The sequence below is a fragment of the Epinephelus moara genome, chromosome 14, assembly GCF_006386435.1.
Source record: "Epinephelus moara isolate mb chromosome 14, YSFRI_EMoa_1.0, whole genome shotgun sequence".
Classification (NCBI taxonomy): domain Eukaryota; kingdom Metazoa; phylum Chordata; class Actinopteri; order Perciformes; family Serranidae; genus Epinephelus; species Epinephelus moara.
The window spans coordinates 29,715,024-29,736,872 of record NC_065519.1 but is presented as its reverse complement, the minus strand read 5'-3'; the positions used below and the strand labels follow the sequence as shown (position 1 = coordinate 29,736,872).

General features: G+C 40.1%; 1 protein-coding gene across 1 annotated transcript in view; it reads left to right on the top strand.

Annotated features, from left to right (window-relative positions):
* Positions 1–21,849, top strand: part of LOC126401265 (ovarian cancer G-protein coupled receptor 1) — a 33,889-nt gene that overhangs the window by 1,808 nt on the left and 10,232 nt on the right. The window lies entirely within an intron of this gene.

Genomic DNA, 21,849 nt, shown 5'->3' with positions numbered 1-21,849 from the left:
AATTTGAATGTGTGTTTACAAACAGCAACTGGAAAATCCTCCAGACCCTACCTTTAAATGAATGGATTACTGGACCATTTTTAAAGAGTGACTTCAATCAAAATACAGAACAAGCTTATATCCTCACTTGGTGTCCAGTCGTTTGATAGGCTTTAGTTTTGAGATCTTCACTGCTGAGATTTTGCCATCACACCAAACAGTAGAGATGAATGAGATTTTACTCTCAGCGCTCATATCCTTGAATCAAACCAAATGAGACCGAAGCTCTGTCAGAAATATGATGGGTGCAAAGATGCATTTCAATCTCACACGCAGACTTCCCCTTTCCTTCTCAAGTGCCTTTAAATCCATATTTCTTTAATAACATTGACCAAAGGATTATGTGTGATGTGAAGGGGGCTGTTCAAAACTGTGTACACAAAATGTGAACACTCTTTAGTATAAGGACTATATTCCTCTTCAATTGCATTCTATGATCGATGAGATTTGTTGAAAGCTCCAGGTAAATCTTGTAAGCTGACCTTGAGTTTAGATTTTTATTTGTCATGCTCTACCTTTACACAATGTCTTGTTCAACACTGTGGCCCCAGAAGTTTTTATAGGGGAGGTCAAATGGGGCCACTGAAAATCTTGTGTCACACCAAAACCGAAAGTCCTGACTGAATTTCAGGAATTTGATTATGCTGTTGTAGTATAGTCTACCTGAAAACTGTGACAGTATGAAGAATGAAGGAATCACATATTAATATACTTTGGTTACATATTTTATAGTTAATATTACCAGTTATCTGATGTGCATAGACTACTTCAGTTACCATTTTGAGTTCCAAGACAATCCTGTCCGATATGTAAGATTTGAAAAATCTATTGGCAGGCCTGGAATATAATATTCATAACTATGTTTTCATTAGTGTATAATCACCTAAACTAAGAATGGTTGTGTTTTTGTTACCTTAAGGCTCAGACACACCAAACCGATATTGGAGAACTAGTGGCGTATGGCACTCTGTGCCTGCGTGAGAGGACTTACCCCTCCAGACCAGCAGGTGGTCTGTAATGTCATTAAAAAAGGGAAACCGGAGTACTGTTCTGACGCTCATAGCCAGTTAGCACATCAACAACACAATCCAATGTTGAACAATAACACAAACCATCAGCAAGTGTTTTTGCTAAAGAGCTCAGTGAGTAAAGAAAAACAGTCTTACCTCATGTAACAAATTTGTTTCAACCTCACTCCCTCTTGACTTTAGCTCTTTGTGTACATTCCTTTCTTCTCTTTTCCTGCACTGAGCTGATCTGCCAGTCAGAGTGATTTTGCCAACACCTATTCAATATGCGGAATTGGCGGAAAAAAGGCCAACTAGCACTGACAAGGGCCAAAGGTACAGGACACACCGCACTGATGAGGATGGCAGATGCTCAACAACAGTGGTTTGGAAAACAGCACTTTGATGAATTTACTGTTTATCCAACACATTCTAACTCTGATCTCGTCACATATTGACGTTTTGGTCATAGACTTTCCACGTCCACATGCGACGTGGAAGGTACCGTGGTTGTTGAGGTTCTGGGACACCATGTCAAGTTCTACTCTTTTAGATACACTTATGTTTTCACAGGAAATGTAACCTTTACAAACAGTCTCTTTCAAAATAAATACACTACGTCTGCACAACACCGCGAATTGACTTTTTTTTTTCCTTCAACAACAAACACACATGGTTGGGTTTGGGCAACAAAGGAAGTGGTTAGGTTTAGGAAAAAAGAACAGGGCCGTTGTGGTTTGTTGGACTCAACAAACCAACTCTCTCTCTCACGTCTTCTTTACATCTCCTCCTGCTGCACCTGTCATTTGTGTAGTGACGAGGGATCGGGGAGCCACATGGCTGCACACTGGCTACAGTGCACCAGAGAAAGGATAGATATGTTCCTGAGGTTTGCTTTTTCCTTATAGGCATTCGGAGGCGCACCATCCACCAACATTGGCTGCTCTCGCCTCAGCTCAGCACCGCCAACACCCCAGGCAGCACTGTGATGCATTTTATTTTTTCTAACTGGACTTTTTGACTTAAATTTTGTGCACTTCCCAGTGTCTGGACCTGTTAGAGGCCAATGCTGGTGGACGGTGCCAACTTTCAACATGTCCAAAAACTGCATTTCAGACGGTGGACCTTGGCAACACGTCTATCCTTCCTGCAGTGCGCTGTGGCCAAGAGATGGTAAAGAAGAGAGCAAGTGGGAGAGACAGTCGCTGTGTTGTGTTATCTCTACCGGTGGGATTTGCCAAATGCCTTTATTAAAATAAACAACAAGCTAAGGTGGAGAGCAACTACACAGAGATATAACTAAGGCTGTAATGCTACAATTTATGGTAAGATACAAGATAAGTTGATGAGCTAGTTTACTGTGATGTTTATGGTATTTATAACGGAGCATTTGCACAAGCTTAGAGAATGATGTATGACTTTTAGATTCTACTATAGTCATACGCCATCTTCCTGTTTTAGGAACAACCCTCTACTTTTAACCTTGAGCACAAAATCAAGTTATTTGTCAAAAAATATTTGGCGAACAGTGTAGTTAAACAACAGTGTCAGGACATGACTCAGTAAAATATGAAATATCATAAAAATGCCAATACACTGGAGGGGGGCTTTAAGAGCTCAACTGGAATTTCAAATTAAGGTCTGTGGGTGTGAACGAGTTTGAAGTGGTCAGATTGCTTTTATTAATAAGCTCCAGGAAGCTCTCTACTAGCTTACAGGTTGTTCTGCAGTCTACCATGCATCACAGGGACTTGAAAAAGTTGGGCTATATTCAATGAAGACTTTCTACTTCCTGATTAATTTGGGATTCACTCTAATTTTCCCATAACTAAACCTTGACTCTCTGCCAGACAGAGAGAGGCAGAAACAGAGGCTCAGCCCAGCAGCTCTGCTAAATTGGCCTGTATTTAGACTCATCATCCATCACATATGGACACATTCTTGTCAGGATATCTTTCACTGACTGACTCCGTTCTAGTAAGCCGTACTGACACGAATGGAGGAGCACTATTGCGTTTGAGTGCTACTGTGCACTGCAAAAGCTTTAGCTCTCACTGTTTACAAAAACAGGATGAGTCACAGCAGAGAATGAATACAAGACTTCACATACTAATTAAAAAAATCAAACTATAGCCAGATAACATAAAACAGAAAGTAATCGAGTTGTAACCAGCAACACACATAAACATAAACTGTAAGTGTAATTGATCTTTCCTCATAATGAGGTTTTTCCAATCACCAGCTAGAGCACAACTCTGCAGCAGCTCACCTCCAACCACATAAATAACTGTTGATCACATTGTAATTACTTTTGACGTATGCTCTTCATTCTCAATTCAGGCACCCTTTTTAAATCTCCTTACAGTCTGCCCTTGGGTCCAGGCCCAGACATTGGGCACCAGAGGGACCAACTGCAGGGGCCCTTTGTGTACACTAACCTCATTCATCCACGAAAAGGCCATCTCAGCTCTCTGCAGACATTAGCAGAAAGGCAGAAAAAGCCAAAGCCTATTTGTAACGTCAGTGGCTTTACATACAGAATCGAGCTAAGGCGGGAGTGCTAAATGTGGAGACCAGGGACTGCCAGGGGCCTCAAGAGGAGTCCAAGAGGAGTTTTTTGACTATGCTTGGGGACCACTAGGGAGTCCAGTGGCCAAGATAGAGGTCTCCTGGTGTCCTCAAGGGGGTTTTAGGGTCTCTAGAAGGACCCTTGATGATAAAAGTGAGTCATCAAGGGTTCTTCTAATGACTTGGAACTCCTTGAGGACCCCTGACACCTCCACCAGGACCACAGTGGCCCTCCACCAGGCCAACAAGAACGCCCTGAATCTTGTTAAGGCTTCCTAGGATTTTCTCAAGCCCTGACACCCCTTTTCCACCAAAATATCTCTGATTCTGAACAGGTTCCATTCAGGATTCTCAGAACCTTGGTGCTTTTTAGTGAACCAGTTTAGCATGGAACCAATTTAATCAAGGATGTATTACCAACAGAGGGCATGTGCAATACACAACGGACAAACACAAACCAACTATTAATGAGACCACTGCACACTCTTTTTTCTCCATTTCTCACTTGACTTTCTCCATCCTTTACACACTATTAAACTTCGGTTAAGCAGAGGCCTGCTATTTTTGTTATTCCAACTTGAAATGCTCAAATTGTTCAAAATTAAGTGTGGGAAATGGAACAGAACCAGTTCTATGTTGGTGGAAAGGGTATGAGACTACCTAGAATACAGCCTGCCTAACCTTGAAGACTCTTCAAACTTCCTCCAGTAGCTTTTGAAGTACTTTGTGACCCTAGCGAAGGTTTTAGGGTCCCTCTGCAAAAACTCCTTGAGGCACCCTCGGACCACAGCAAGATGCTCAAGGGGGTTCCAGGGTTTGTAGAATGAACCTTGACGAAGGAAGTGGGTCTTCAAGGGACCCTCTAAGGACTGGGAATAGTCTTGAGGACCCGTTAGACCTATACCAGGGCCAAAGTGGCTCATCCTCAGGGTCCTCAGGGGGTTTACAGGGAAGGACGGGGTCCTTCTAGTTATCCATTAAAGACCACTGAGACTTCCACCAGGACCATAGTGTCTCTCAACCAAAAGGAGCCCTGGGTCCTGCTAAATGCCTCCTAGGATCCTCCCAAGGCTCCCTAGAAGAATACCAGAAATCCCTTGTATGTCCCTGAGACCTTCATCATGTTCTCAAGAGTGTTTCAGGCTCCCTAGAAGGACTCCTAACAACACAGTTCCATCATCAAGGGGGTTCCAGGGTCCCTAGAAGGACCCTTGATGGGTATTTAGGGTGCAAATAGGGACCATGAAACTTCCTGGGTTTCCCTCCACCAGGGCCAAAGAAAGGTGCAATGCCCCAGCAGTGGAACTTCAGGATCCAGCTAGCAGGGTTCAGGGCTTCTTTGCGACTTCTTATTTCACAACAAACGTAATGCTTTCAGTACCATCACATGATTCGATGAAATGTGAGTGTTTGGATGTTATATTTAGCTCATTATTGCAGTGCTAACAGGTAATAGTGCCAATCCATCATTGTTCAATAGCAACGTAACTCCTATATGGTACCCTGGATGAAAACTTTTGGGTAATTCTGCAATGGGCCTCGATGACGTTCTAGGACACAATAGGATTAAGAATGGTTTGCAAGTTATATTTAAGATTGTTTTTTCTCCTCTTCCTCTCTGCCTCTTTCATTCTCCACCTATCCGATAAGTGTTCAGAGTCTCTGGGTGAGAGTGAGCAAGCAATCAGGTCTCTGGCTAATCTCTGGAGAGTACCTTAGTTAATATTCTGTGTGTTTACTGGTAGCAGGAGTTTGGGGTCAAGCAAGGAACCAGCAGTAGATCCAAATGTAGCTCTATTATAGCTGAAGTATCCTGTTGCTTCTCTGTCACTCAGGATACTAGACTATTATGAACTGAAGTTGGCTTGTGTAAAGCTCATATCTTATTTAAACTCAGCTGCATAGGCTTTCATCCTCATTAGGAGAATACCACAGATAAGATTGTTTGGAATGCGAGGATACTGAGGCATGTGTACACCCAATCACATTTACTGCTGCTTTTCACAGTCTAGGCATGATCATTTTAGAAAGTATATTTTTATTCACTTTCTGTATTTGGGGATAGTGAGAAGCAGAAGAAGTATATGAATAATGTACCTAGTTTTCTATGCTCTATGATGGACACATAATAAAGCCATGCTGCACTGCATATTGTATTGCCTTATTGCTTGATTTGCCCATAGCCATCACCTTGAGCAAGGCTGCTGTGGGACTGACAATTATATTTCCCGCTGGATGAATTGTAATGACTTTGACGATCCTCTGACTTGTCATTCTACGTCATGAACAGATTAAAATTTTAATTTGTCCAATACTTGATGACAAAATACCCACAGAGCTAATGACACTGCCACCAGCTGAGGTTGGGGAGTATGTGTTTTCTAATTAGCAAATATTAGTAAGCTAACATGCTAACTAAGGTGGTAAACACTACCTGCTGACATCAGAATGTTGGTGTCATCATTGTGAGCATGTATAAAAGTTCTATATAAATGCAGTCCAAAAATGTAGGCTAGTTGATTCTGTTATTTTGAAGCCCCCTTGCCTAAGAACAGCTTCAGCGTTGCCAGCATGGCGAAACTCTTAAGGCCTTTGCACACCAAGTCCATATTTTTTATATGCATTTTTTTAAATCCATCATTCATTAAAAATCGACGCACAGAAACCTTGCACAAGGAGTCCGCAGCATTTTATTGTCTTATTTGTGAAAAGAATTAAATAAGACAAAACGTAAAGACATATTTGCTCTCGTGCTTTTCTCCACTGGAGGTACCCCCCTGGCTGTCACCACTCTTTGCCTGCATCTTGCATTTAGCACCATGGCTCCATGAAGGGACCGACCTCTTCTCCCTCACTGTCTCCACACTCTCGCTTTCTCTTTCTGTGTGTGGTCCTCTTTCTCCTCATCATCATCCACCTTAATATTACTATCTGATCTGTTGAAAGTAGGGAGTTATAAAATGATACTGTGAGCCTCATTCCTCTCTCTTGTTATGAATGTATGTGTCCCACAGGTTACACCAAATTTTCCAAATTTTTAAAGGTTGTTGATGGATGGGGAAAAAACGCTAATAATCAAACCTTTTGCCATAAACTTAAATGATGTTTCAAAGTCAGTGTGTAATTGTGATTGACGCAACATGATGTTGTATTTATTTTTGAACATGCAACAGTTTCAGCAAAAAAACCTACAGACTTGGTGTGCAAAGACCCTTAGTTTTGCTAGTATCTTTAAAAGTGATCGCACTTTGACAGTAAGATTTAAATGTGTCATACATGGTCTAACGCTCTTTTAGAAGTTAACTGTTGCAGCTGTGATATTAAGGAAGGAAATAATACACATCCTATTCTTTTGTTGCATGCAAATGTATTAAACTTAAGCATAGGGCCCACTGGCATTAGCTTTAAATGGGAAGTCCTAAAATTAGAAGATGTCTGTATTAGCTTTAAAACATATCAGTAGAAGCCAACAGGATGGAATTCAGCCCAAAAAACTGATAACACCAACAGCCATTTTTCATGCTGAATTCCACTCTAGTCAGTCTGTCAGTAGCTTGTGTCACAAAATCTGCTCTTACCAAATGCCACAAAACAACAGACAATGACTTCGTACAACCTTGTCTGTATCAAAGAGGCAAACTGAGTAACACATTAATCTGATTTAGAGTGACCGTTTCACCAGCCTCAGAGGCAGTCATCTCATCTGGCTGCGATGGCCGAACACTGCTGAGTGAACACACTTATCAGACAGCGGACCGCAGGGTATGGAGTAAGATGACAATGTATTGCACATGAAGTCTGATCTCTGTGTGCTACAGAAGAAAAACACAATTTCAGTTGATTTACCTTTACAGTAAGTCATGAGAAACATTACTTTTCATGACATAGTTGGAAGTAAATCTGATTGTACCTGTCTGATCCAGATCTTACAGTTGCACTGTGATAAAGTAGCTGTCAGCACTCTGAGGCTGGGATGGGCTGAGATGGTGTTTATTTTGGAAAGTAAATTGTTTTGGGGAAAATGTAGACATTTGTGGCTTAAATCTTTAAGAGCGTGATTACGAAACTGTTGCTGATGTTGACGGGAAGTGTGACGATGCAGTGGGACAGAGCAGCACAGTATTAATAGCCCATGTTACACTTGAACTGAACATGTTAGCTACTTGATTGATATGACACAGGTTGATGAACAGCATAGTAAGATGCACGTCACCCTGCTTTCTAGATGTGTAGAAGATGAATCACATCCGTTTGTTAGCACATACCAAAGCTGATTTACAACCTGCTGGACAAAATGAAGATGATTTTCCAAGAGGAGAAGTGGGAGGAAGTTATTTTCTTACTGGTTACATTTTATCCCTTGGAAAATCATTTTGTTTTGTCATGAAGGATCATAAAGTTATGAAAGAGAAAATGGTGTTAAAGCAATGATCCTTCTTTAAGTCACATTTCTGCTGTAGTTAAAAATTACTCATCATTTACACATAATCTGAATAGACGCTGTGCTAATGCTATCAGCTTTAGCATGTTCAACTATTCTGGGGGAGCATGATGTAGGAGATTAACGGAAACATAGGAGAGTGAGCAAAGTGCATGACGTGCCAAGATCCCCATCTGACGCCCAACTACTGATACTGGTATTTATATGTGTCTCATAGATCAAGGGGCTACAGAGAACATCACTTTAGCATCTTTAAGCTAAATTAAGGCTTTCAAACTTGTTTTATTTGTCTCTCCTTTTAGAGGCATTTGCTGAGAGAGCCACAAGATGTATCTTAAAGTTCTGCTAAACTTTTACTAACTGGACATTGCAAATTATTTCCAAGGTCAACAATGAACATTTAAGCCCACACCTTTCTAAACCAATGACTGGAGAAAGACTCTGGACATGACGTTTTTAGCTAACGTTACAGGATAGGGAACTGCCCATTGGTTCGACAGCCCATTGGTTCGACATCCCATTGTTCTGACCATATTAAACTCATTGTTCCGAAGTCCGTTCCGAAATCATCATGATGCCCTGTGGTTAAGGTCTGGTTAGGTTTAGGCACAAAAACCACTTGGTTAGGGTTAGAAAAAGATCATGGTGTGGGTTAAAATGAAAAAGAAAGTGACAAACACACAAGCCGTGAGCCTGCTCCGCCTCAAGCCGGTCGCGGCGCACCATACGCCCGCCGCGGGCCGTTCAGCACCGCGGACAGTCGGACTAATGGGATGTCGAACCAATGGGCTGTCGAACCAATGACATGGACCCACAGGATAATGGATGCAGTGTACGTCAAAATTTGCTGTCAGCCTCACTTGAAGATGGAGTTTAGAGTTAACATAAGACATTAGCTTTAATACTAAACATTGCCCATGCTGACATGAACAGAAATACATCAACTACACTGAGTAACTGAATGCTAACATTAGCTTAAGTTAGTTAACATTGCAGCAGTTTACTGCTGTGTGCTGTGTACCAGACAGTGACAGTTTTTTTGTCCATAATCAGCTCTGTCTTTTAAATTCAAACGAACACAAATGGTTTGCTTTCAAGTTTACAAGTAGCTCAGGGAATAGGAAAGTGGGCAGGCACGGTAATGCAGTGGTTAGCATTGTCACCTCATAGCAAGAGGGTTCCTGGCATTAGCCCCGGCGTAGGGGTGCCCCTCTGTGCCGAGTTTGCATGTCCTCCTTGTGTCAGCGTGGGTTTTCTCCGGGTACTCTGGTTTCCTCCCACAGTCCAAAGACATGCAGGTTAATTGGTGACTCTAAATTGCCTGTAGGTGTGAATGTGAGCTTGACTGGTTGTCTGTCTCTATGTGTCAGCCCTGTGATAGTCTGGTGACCTGTGTATACCCCGGCCTTCGCCCAAGGTCAGCTGGGATAGGCTCCAACCCCTGCGACCCCCAGCCGAGTAAGTGGTAATGGAAAATGAATGAATGTGTAGGAAAGTAACGAAAAGTGATGCTGTGATGCAGAGTGAAACATGAAAAACCTGCAATGTAGAACAGATATGTTTGTCTATCACTAATATACTGTTTAACACTGTTACATCAAATAGATGATTATTAAATGGGGCTGAGGATAACATGGACGGAACGTCATGGTTGACAGTGGTGATGATACTTATTACTCTGGATGGTAGATAATTCTAGTGGTGTGTGAGTTAGAGGAATAGCTGTGGTACCAGCAGCTTCCCTGGAGCAGTGACAGGACCCTCATTGGTGCCTGATTTACAACCTGCTGCTGTTGACATGGTTACCACTGTCAGGGTCACTGATCACAGAGCAGCAATGGCATTCCAGCCGCCTTAGAGAAATAAGACAAGGTATCGATCACATGGTAATTTGTTTATTTATTGATCCTGGTGTCTGGAGGATTGATTAAGTTTAAAGTTATCAATGTTCAGTGGCTATTTGTTTGCTGGGAGAACTGGGCTTCTGCACTGGGACTGTGTACGTCACTCTGTGGACATACGGTCATATGTACTCGCACAGCTTGGCTTACAGTATGGTAGAAGCTGTAGCTGTGCATTGCAGGTGTCCAACATGTACTGTAGTAGGTGTATAACATATGATAGAATGCCTGAAAAACATGTAAAACATAGTTATGCAGTGAAAGCGAAACCCATCCACACATTCTATTTACCAAAGCCTTTGCCAGTGCATCAGACCTGGGAAGTGCAGCAGCCAAGGCATCACTAACAGGAGTAGCAGCTTAGAACTAACACAATTAATGACAGATGCATCACATAGAAAAGTTTTTGCTGTTCTTTATTGGAGTTTGGGAGGTTTACCCAACATACATTTTTCAAATCAGTCAACAAATCCAAAATCCCATACATCTGTGTCTTGTCCAAGTTTGTCTATCAGGTGTGGCTAGAATGGGCTCATTGCTGTCCCTTGTGGCTCATGGGAGGAACAGCTACCATGACTATGGTTCTCAGCAGTGTTTGTTAAACCCCATACCTAGGAAATATGGATATGAGGACAGCATTTTCAGTAGTGGGCCCCTCATCCACATCCACTGGGGGTGGGGGCTGTGCACATCGCGCACCTAACATATATCAGATGGACTGTACTATTTCAGATATCAGATGGCACATTGAAATGTGTTTTAATGATAACAATACATTTATTTATCATGTGAATATAATATAAGTAAATTGCTGCACTTGGTCTCATTTAGGGCTCAACCTTTCATGGCCTTGGGCTGGGGTCATCTGTACCTTTTGATACCCCCTGCCTGTGTCCAGGTACGATACTCTGAGAGATACTCAGTGTACACAGAATTTGACGGGTGATGTATTTTATATTGTTTTACCAAAACTAAAAACACAGAAGTGCAAAAGCCCACAGAATAGATTTAACTGTGTGCTTGTCCACTCTAAAATATGTTGCCAACATTAGCATGTCTGGATAATGTAAGTTACTTTGTTCTGCTCTGTAGTGGATTTGGGGAAATTTACTCATGATAATTTGCCTCTTGTGCTCATCCATTGTAAAGTGTGTTGTAAAGTGTGTTTTAAACACATAACAATAGCCTGTATGATTTAACATTAGAGTTCCAGCCCACACCAGGATTCTCAGGTTGACACTTAGTTTATTAACAGCCTACATTAAAAATGTAATGTTAAGTTGTAAATAAAATAAGTTTCATATGAGTATTCTGGTGTGCACTGGAACTTTAATTTCTTTGATTCATGTGATTTATCCTGCACCGGCTGGCACCCAGGAAGAGAGGCACGGCTGTGCACGAGGTCTCTTCAGTTTTTTGAATAACCTTTATGATATTTGCACAAGTATTTTATTGTAAGTTTCTATAGTAAACAACCTAAATGGCGTTATGTTAGAAATAAAGCTTTTGTCCTTATAGAACTGCCCTAAATTACTTAACTAGTTTTATCCAGCAGTACTAGGTGGTAAAGTTGCTTTTTGTCTGGGAGCTGTACACTTTAGCCTCATCCTTCTTTGCATCATCACCAGCATGATCATGTATGAAGCCATGAGACGCATATTTAAGACCCTTTGCAGATTTTTTATTTTTGTAAAAAAAATAAAAAAATAAAGTAGTGGAGCTGAGAAATCTTTCAGCTGTGAAATTGTACATCACAACATGTGAAAGCACTTACATAGGAGTCTCTTCTGTCCCTCTGGCCCATCACACTCACCTTCGCTCTGTTATCAGTGGATCACTGATCGGCAAGTGTCCTCCTCTGCCCTGTGCTATACCACATCTCCTGTTTTCGTGTTCTTTCATATTTGTATTGTATCAGTAAGAGAATCCTCTATAGTCAGGACATGGTTGTTTGTCCTCAACATAATTCCTGGTTATTTCTGGGTGAGAACTGAGGCTTGGGCATGAGGAAATGTTCGGGTTTTGGTTTAAGGTTAGGCTGAAATTTTGGTAAGATTTGAGGATTGTGTGCGCAGCTTAGGGTTATTGGCAATGCTAGAGGAGACCTTATCAAAGATAGAAGAGAAAACAAATTTGAGGATGGGCTTCCATTTTGGGGACTGAAAAGCTTGGTCGGCAGAAATGTGGAAAAGCCAAAAAAACTACACAAACAACCAAACAAAAAAAAGCAGAATTTGAAAATATATCCCCTCCTCCGGCACTTACCCCTCTCACCTCTCTGTCCTAAGCCCCTAACTCCAGATGAGCATATGCACACACTTCATTAACCCAGTGTTCCCTGTACATTGATTTGTTTAATCTTACGACATTGTACCAACCCACATTCTTTCCGCCTCACTTCCCACCGCCTTGGACTGCTTTGCCTGGAGGAGAGTCAGACAGCAGCTCGGGAGCTTTTGTCAGTGGCTGTAGCAGCTTAAGTTTAGCCAGGGGAACCTCAGCCAAGGTGGTCTTAGCGGCGGGGAGTGAAGCAGAGGACACACTGGGGCTCTAGCTAAGGTTAACTACATAAACCTGAACATGAAGCCGCAGCTGTGAGCCTGTACCTCTGGTCAGCAGGCTATTTGCAATATTTTTTCTCCATCTCTGAAATACTTCGCCAAGATTGACACATTTTATTTTATTTACTGTCAGACTTTCTTTTAGACTCTCTTTTTGATAAGTCCTTCCTCTTTTTTTGGGCTGCTTTGCAGTGTAGACAGTTGTTGCCAATGCTGGAATAGCCACTTCCTCTGTAGGATTCTCCACCATGGTATCAAGCTTTCAACATCTGAAGGGATGTGCAAGTGCATCTGTATAGATCATAGACTAGATTTTCTTAAGCCTGAAAATAGAGCCAAGAGCAAGATCAGAAGTCTAGTTTTATCTCAGTCCACTTAAATTACAATATTCTTAAAGTTTATTTGGGGATTTTCGCTCAATAATGCCAAAATAAAACAGCCTACTCCATCTTTAAATCTTTACAGGCTGATGAACAATGGCTCAAATTACCATGTATAATGTGGGTCACCCCTCTCACTGTGTTGGTTTTACAGGCCAAAACTTTGAAATAATGGGTTTAGTCTACTCTCACTGCTTGTGTCAGTGTGGAAACAGAAATGTTCGGATAAAGCCATTGTACCTATAAACCCACTGTAAACTACCTGTCCTGTGCAACAAAGGTAGTGACTTGCTGGTGAACGTAGTGGAGCATTTAGCGTATAAAGTGACAGATATTTTTCTCAGGAGTTGGTGGAGATCAAAATAGAGCTACAAGGAGAGAATATTGCACTTTAATTTATCAGGTGGACAGAGACACAAAACAAATCAATGCAAATGCTGCTGTCTGTCACCTGGATGTGTAAATTGCTGTTTGCTAGCATGTTAGCTATGTCAACTTAGAAGAGTCTATGTCAGTCAAAAGTTGCAGCTTGTGTGAATTAGCCCAGCTATTTTCTGCTGCTGTTGTTGTTGATGGTTTGGCTTACATAATTTCCCGGTTGCATCTCACTATATAATCACAGATACCACGGAAAACCACAGAATTCACACCAAGGAGATGTGTAAGAGCTAATTTTAGTGGTATCTGAGTTTCTTATATAATACACCTCTTTGCTAGCAGTAAACAAACAACAATCATCTTAATCATCAGTTCTGGTGGTCATACTCAGATCGTATATTTCTACAAAAGACTGGGCCAGATGTTTATATGTTTTTCCTAGTGTGCCACAGGATACACAATTTGACAACAGCAAACCAGTTTGGAGATCTCCAGGACCTAGTAAAGCCATAATATAATGGCATATTAATGGTCGGTTGGTTGAATGGAGTGGGTTTCCATTTTCCTTTGTAAAACTGTACAACAATACCCACCCACTACTATATACATAACACACACACACACACACACACACACACACACACACACCCATAGACCCATAAAAGATTAAACCCATAGCTGTACGTGAGCAGAGTCTATGTTACAGTCTGGATGGATGTTGCTGTGGGTCAGAACCTAACACTATTAACTCTCCAGACCACTTGAAGAATGAGTTTGCTGGGAGCAGCATGAACAGTGGAAATATTTTATTACTGTAAATATAAAGTGAGTACCATTAATGCCATCTATACCATTATTCTGTCTGAGGTTTCCTCCAAAATGTCAACTAAATCAGACGGTATTCACTTATTTAATTACAGTATATTCAATGTGCCATTAAAGGGTGATGAATCTGGAGTCAGTGATCCCTCACAGGCAGAAAATCCAGACCCAAAAAACAAACATGGGAGCAAAAGTCCCTTTTCAAAGTAATCAAGCCTACACTGAATGGGTGTAAAGCTATATTGCCAGTGCACACTATTCGTTGAGAATATATCAACCAACTATACAATAATACAACCATCATAGCTGTAGAATGATGTGAATGCTTGCATTTCTTAATGCAATTTTCTATGCTGTGAGCATCACAGATGGAGTCACATTAACCTCCATTGTATTTGGGTAGAGGTAGAAATTTCCAAAAAGTTCTGGAAGGCAAATTAAATGACAAAATTAGTTAATTAATTACTTTTATTCATGTAACATATTAGTGTTTTCTGATCTGACGCCCCTATCAGCAGGACCTCATCCTCTGTCTGTGAAAATCACTGTTAAACAATAAATCTGTCTCATGATGTGAACACTGTGGTTAAGGTTAGGTTGGGTTTAGGGAAAGATCAAGGTTTGGGTTAAAATTATCTTTTCGTTTAGGGTTAGGGGAGCTTCATCATCATGGTTACAATAATAACCAAGTGGTTAAAAAAAGTTTGTTTGAATGGTTACTGTGTAGCAGGAGGCACCATGTATGCTGGCTGGGGCAACCAGTGTGTGACTGTGTGCGTGAATTGGAGAATGTAACATGTAGTGTAAAAGCACATTGAGTGGTCAGAAGACTAGAAAAGCACTACACATTTACTTCCACTCAAAAATGTGTTTTGCTTATTGTAATTTGTATTTGATGTTTAAACTAATGCCTAATGCCTAAATGCCTCTGTGCTGGCAACAGCCATCGCCAGAGCCGTATGGGCATAGTCACTGTGACCTTGCATCCATGCATTCTTACGAATACAATATCTCAAGAACACCTTGAGGAAAATTTGCCACAAACCTCCATTTTAAGTAATGGATGAACTGATTAGAATTTGGTGGTCAAAGGCTAATGTCACTGTGACCCCATCTGTTGCATTCTCGTGATGCAGGATCTCAAGAACACCTCGAGGAAATTTATTTATTTATTAAGAAACTGTCCACTTGGACACAACAATTAACTGATTAGAATTTGGTGGTCAAAGGTCACAAGGTCACTGTGACCTTGTGTCCGTCTCATTATCGCAAACGCATTATCTCAAAAAGCCCTTTAGGGAGTTTCCTCAATTTGCACAAATGTCATCTTGAACTTAAGAATGAAATTATTAAAATTTAGTGATCAAAGGTCAAGGTCACTGTGACCTTCCAATACATGTTTTTGGCCTTAACTCAAGCATTCATATGCTATTTATGACAAAACTTCACACAAATGTCAGATAGGATATAATGATGAAGTGATAAAATTTTACATCCAAAAGGTCAAAGGTCAGCTTCACTGTGACATCATAATATTCTGTAAAAACACTTTTCTGGCCATTACTCAGCATCATATCTCAGGAACAGAATGGGAGACATTTAATCAGATATTGAATTGGTGACATTAATCTTGGGTGTCTTCTGTGCTGCTGGGGCAAGACGTGTGTGAAACATTCATTTTTTTTCACAGACGTGTGTAAACTTCAAGTGCTTGACTTGAGGAGTGGTTCGCAGAGGCATACAACCATGAGGCGGTCATTCTAGTTTAATCAGAAAGCACTATAAATAATTAGTATAAATCAGCATAGAAGTAGATGCTATTTTAAGATTTGTTTTTACAAGGTTATTGAACTTTTTTATGTCCTAAAACATGTCTGGAGGGGATCTTTTAAGTATAAGAAAAAGTAAGCACTGGATCATTAATTAATGATCAGTATGGGTAGATATTCTTTGTTTGGTATTGGAATCAGTGTTGGGAGAGAAAAAAGTTACACTGATGCATTCCTACCTTTGGACATGTCGTACAACTCACTTTGTTTGATGCATACAGACTTTTCAGAGACAGAAAAGATAGATCTGTGTCTGCAACCAGCATCTGGTTTCTTTACTCTAACACACAACCACGCAAGCCACAGTGTGGGCCTATTAAGACCACGAGACACAGGTTGAATGTTGCATTATTGCAGCCACTGAACTCACGGCTGTGGGACACCTTACTTCACTTCACTTACTTCACTGGCAGGGTAAACAGGTGCAGGTGCGCAGAGTAAATATCTTTTTTTTTACAAAAGAGGAAATTTCACATACAGTGTTACTGTACGTGTATAATTTGTATTTATTCCAGTCACCTGGCTGAATAAGGGTTAAAAGCGTGGGTTAGCTTGACACTTGAGGAATGCACAGTATATCCAGCTGTGCCTTAATCTGTCTGTGGTTTATTTAGGAAGACCAGAGAGAGTCATAGAGAAGGACAGACTGAGTGAGAGCAAGAGAGATTGTGGTTTAAATGTGTGTGTTCAAGTGGCTCTAAATGGTTTTATAGTATGTTATTATGGAGCCATTCTAAAGATGCTGGGAGGCCAAAGCAAAGAAATATTGTGGAGGATATACTCGGAAGCTTCACTGTCTGTTGACTTTGTGTTACACTGGAGCTCAAAGAAAGGAAGCAATACTGAATTCAGACGCTATTCATAAACTCAGCTCACTCTGACTGATGGGTTAACACACTTTTTGGCGATGAACATGTACTGCATGTAGGTTTATGCTTGTAGACACGTGTCAGTTTACTGTAGTTGAAAAAATGTGTGCAGTCAAAACAGTGAAGGGAAACAAGGTATTTATACATTATATGCTGATATAAAAGTCAACAACAGTGGGGGAAAATGACTCCAAAATATAAAGTGGAAAAGACTGGAATCTTGCACAGAAGTGCATGTACATATCAGATGGTGATTGTAGTCTAACATGCAGTTAGAAGGTGGGTTTCAGATGAATGTTCGTTCTAAATTTTGTCTGAGGAAGTTGTTTGCTGCATCACTACTCCACCCTTAAGATGAGAGAAATGCCATAGTATAATATAATACAAGACAAATGTACCATAGAGTAAGTTTCTCTGCCTTGGGTGTTGTACTGAAGCAATAATAACTGATTGTAGAAGGCATACCACACTACCTACTTCTGTACATTTCGCACTTAACTGGACCCCTGTTTTGATTTAAAAACCAAGGAAAAAAATGACTTCCACCCTATCACAAATGGACCTAGTTTTTCATAAGTAATCTGACAAACTGGGCTGTTCATGAGAAAAAAAAAAGATTATGAAATCAGAATAGATCACATAATCCAGTTTTAGTTTTGATCTGGATCAAACCTTCACTATGTGTCCAGATCTTGTTAGTAGAATTAGGATACTTTTATTCCAAAAAATCAGGAAGGTTGGATTTCAGGAACAAAATAATATTAGCAATATTTCACAATAAATTACATTATTATCACCTTAAAGGCTACAACTGTGATAAGTTCAGTAATTTTACCGAAAAACATTACTAAAACAAAGTAATACATGGATTTTAACTGTGAGATTACTATGAAATACAGTAATTCTGTGGGCGCATACTGTTTCACATAAACTGTGAACTTACAGTTAGATACAGTAATGTTACAGCAACCTACTGTTAAATCACAATAATGTGGGGTTACTATTCAATATAGTAATGTCATAGGAGCATACTTCTATATCACAGTGTGCAGGCATAACCTCTGTGAGATCACAGTATACTGTCATTGTCATTTCACAATAATTTACTGTAAAAATGATACAGTAACCTACTGTCAAACTAATGCAGCTAGTAGCCAGTAATTTACTGGAAACGTAAAGTCAAATATTTACCTTTAATAATGCTAATGTAGTAATAAACACCACCCGTTAAGCCTTTCAGTAAGGACCAGTAAGAAGGAACAATAAGGAAGTAAATAAATAAAATAATAAATAAATAAAGGGTTTTGTCCCCATAGAATAATCCTCCAAACAGCTGTCAATATCAAGCAAGAAATGCTTCATTTTAACTTTCATTTCTCACTTTATATTACTTACAATGACACAGTCAAAAGTAAACCTCCCCATCAACCATCCCCAATGCTGTTTTCTGTCTCTTCAAATAAAAACACTGTACAAATGACCCAACTATTCTGCATGTTTTTCTTTACGTAGCTAGTAGCCTCCATTGTGATATGAACACCCATTAAGAGCACTGGTTATCTTGAGAAGATCAGGGTGATCTAGTCCATTGTTGCTTTGAAAAACTGGAACAAAACTAAGATAGATTACCTGGTCCTGGATAGCAATGCAAGGGATTTCCAAATTCAAATCCAGATTAATTTGTTTGAAGTGGTGGTCTTCATTAGCAGTTTTTCCACTGATTTGGTATGTCAACGGATCCATCTCGATAAGCCATCTCCATGTGTCGATGAAGACCATGTGATACAGTTGAAAGCTCCAGTAAAAAGCTTAAAGGTGGGCTTTGAGTTGGGATTATTTGGTCAAACATAATTTTTCATTGCTTATGTATGTATGGATGGATGGATGGAATGCACTGTGTATTTCATAACTCTTCATGATTTCGATGCCTGTACAATGAAATGCAGTAGCAAAAAATGCACATACTGTAAATACATATAAAAATGAATGAATGTAAAGAATTCACAACATACCAATATGAAGTATGTATAGTACGTAGAAATGTTACTGTGGTATGTATAACATGAACAATATCCAATATACAAAACGTAAAGTGTGATCTACGATTATGTAAGTAATATAATTTTGATGTGCAGTATGAACTGAAACAATAAACAATACGAGCACTAAAATTAGTGTAGACGCTGTACGCTATGTACAAACTAGTGAAACAATAGGAGGGATGTAGTTTTTGCAGTGGAAAACTCATGGCTGCACACTTGACAGATAAACAATAACTGTCAAAGTAGTGGTCAAGGTTTCTTTATTAGTACCCAAGGGTAAATTTGTTATCCAGATGGGACACTCAGCATTCCAAAACAAGACATCACAGCAATAAAGATTTAAAGGACTGAAACAAGTATCATCTTATATCAAAATACTAAGATAAAAAAGTATAAGAACTCCTTTGAATGTCATGACAAAGTGCTTCTACATATACTCACGTCAAAGCTGGTACAAAAGTATTTCTATATTGTTTGGTTCTGCACCTATGGACAGCAAACAGATGGCCAGAATGAAGAAGCTGCCTGGAATTCATTATGTAAGGGACGGGAACAGTCCTCAAGCATAAAGCTGGCCTTATGCTGCAGCTGTGAAGAGTAAAGAACCCATAGGTTGAGCTTATTATAGCCCATTTGACAATCTGGGTTTAAGAGTTTTTTTGTTTTGTTTTTTCCCAGAGACAGGTTCCCAAACCATGACGCCAGGGAAAAGTACTCAATGGCCTCAATAAAAGCCCTGTAGAAGAGGGTCATCAAGGTTTTATCAGTATAAAAAATTAGTTTTCTGAGACCAAACAAACATTGATGGGCTTTTTCACACACTGCCTCGCAATTCTTATCCAAAGGTCAGCCGACTGTCCCAAGATAATTGTAGGTTTCAACACAGTCAGCAGTGTTTTTTCAGTGATTGTGGTGTCATAGATTGACGTATGAGTTCTGAAATCTATGATCATATCCTTTGTCCTGGAGATATTTAGCTCACAAGAAAGATTGGCCACCCCAGGTGACAAAGTCATCAATAACTGGGCCATGGCTGAACTCGTCATGCAGCAGACTCACAATGACTGACTTACCTACGAATTTCGCTATAGTCCTGCTTACTTTGGCATGTTTTTTACAGAATATAAGGCAAAGGTGAGCAAACTGGGATGAGCCAGTAGAATTATTATTATTATTGATTATTATAATTTAATACAACAGATAAAATGCTCTTTGTCTTTTTCAAAAAAGCCAGTATCCAGCCCACCAGATTGTGACTCAAAATGCTCTGCCAGCCTCATGACTAAAATGTGTGGTTGGAGAATATTAAAAGCTGACGAAAAATCAGTAAATAACAATCTAGCACTGGTTTTATTTCTCTCTCAGTGTTTAAATTAGAGTCTAAGTAGGGTGACTGTAGCAACCTTAACTCCTCTGTGTGCCCTATAGGCAAACTGGGTCAAGTGCATGCTTGGTTTCCCTCACAAGCTCTGTCTTTACAAGCTGTTCAAAGATCTTCATTACAAGAGGAGTGAGGACAGCCGGCCTGAGGTCATTAAAAGCTTTAGGGCTACCGCCTTTAGGAACAGGGATGAACAGTGCCCGCTTCCCTACATTAGGTACACGTAGTAGGTTGAGAGAGTAAATAAAAATATCACAAAAGACAGAACCTAATTGACTTGCACAGCACTTCAGTAATTTGTAATTGTCTTTAGGTTTACATCCAAGTCATACTGGTCAAATCATTATCGGCAGCACAGGCAAATTCACTCACTGACCTGAAGCTCTCCATGGTAATACTGGTTCTGTTCTTGCTCTGCTCTATGCCTCCAATTGTTTCTATGCCAGACCAAGCTGAGACAAGATTCTTCTCAGCCACTTTGCTCTCTACTTTAGTTTCATACTCTTGTTTATCCTGTAGGATCTCCACTTTTGGCTACCTCTGATTCAGAAGCTCCTCCTTATCTGAAGGACAGCTTCTTCTGTAAACTAGACTCAACTGCTTTAGACATGCACGGTTTGTAATCGGAGGAATCCTTAATCTTTCTGGTAGGAATAATCATGTTCTTTCAAAAGGTAACATAAGAACAGATTACATCAGTGAGTTCATCCATATCCACGCAGGAGTCTTTGAACATCTCCCAGTCGGTGCAGTCAGAGCAGCCCAGGAGACAAGCAGTGGATTCGTCAGACCAGATTTTAACCTCCTTGGTCTGGATTTTTTCCTCTCTTTAGTCCTAAAGACTGTCAGTAGTTACAGAGTCGTCTGATATTATTGTTTTCTATATGTTTTAATAGCTTTGTATCAATAGTATGAGCAGATGGTAGGCTCCAGTTAGGTGAGGCTGATTAGAAAAAAAGTCAGTCACTGCTCTGTAGTAGTTTGATAGTAAGTGGCAGCTTGCTGTAAAGCCACACTTTGTAGCTGTTGTTGCTTTTTTTCCCCCTTAAATTTAAAGTTCATTTTGTTGACTGTTCTCTGAGTACTTTTGTTTCTAAAAGCCACATTTTGTAAATGTACTTTTGCCTACTAACCTGCTTTTCCCAATAACCCTTATACATTTTCCAGTGCCATACATCTCCTACCCTTTATATGTGTAAATGCAAATTTACAGTAGTTTAAGGCCTTTATTTGCTCAGTAAATAGCATGCTTAGATGATGCATTTTACTGAATATATTGTTCATCTTTCAGAGTTCACTGTGCGATATTGCTCCAGGAAGGTGTTAAAATACAATGTTAAAAGGTTAGTTTATTGTCATGCTGTAACACAAGGTCATGCAACGAAATGTGAGTTGTAGTTCCTTTATGCTATAAAGGGGGAAAAAAATCTATTTTTTTAATGATAAGAGTACAGAAGATGAGTTGAGGAGTCTACAGTCTAAAGATAGAAGCTGTTTTGTAGTGGTATGACATTGGATAATTCTGTATCATGTGCCAGACAGCAGCAGGGTGAACATGCTGTTGCTGGGGTGGCTATTGTCTTTTAAAATGTCTGGGCTGTGTAAAGGCACCTAAACAATATCACTGATGC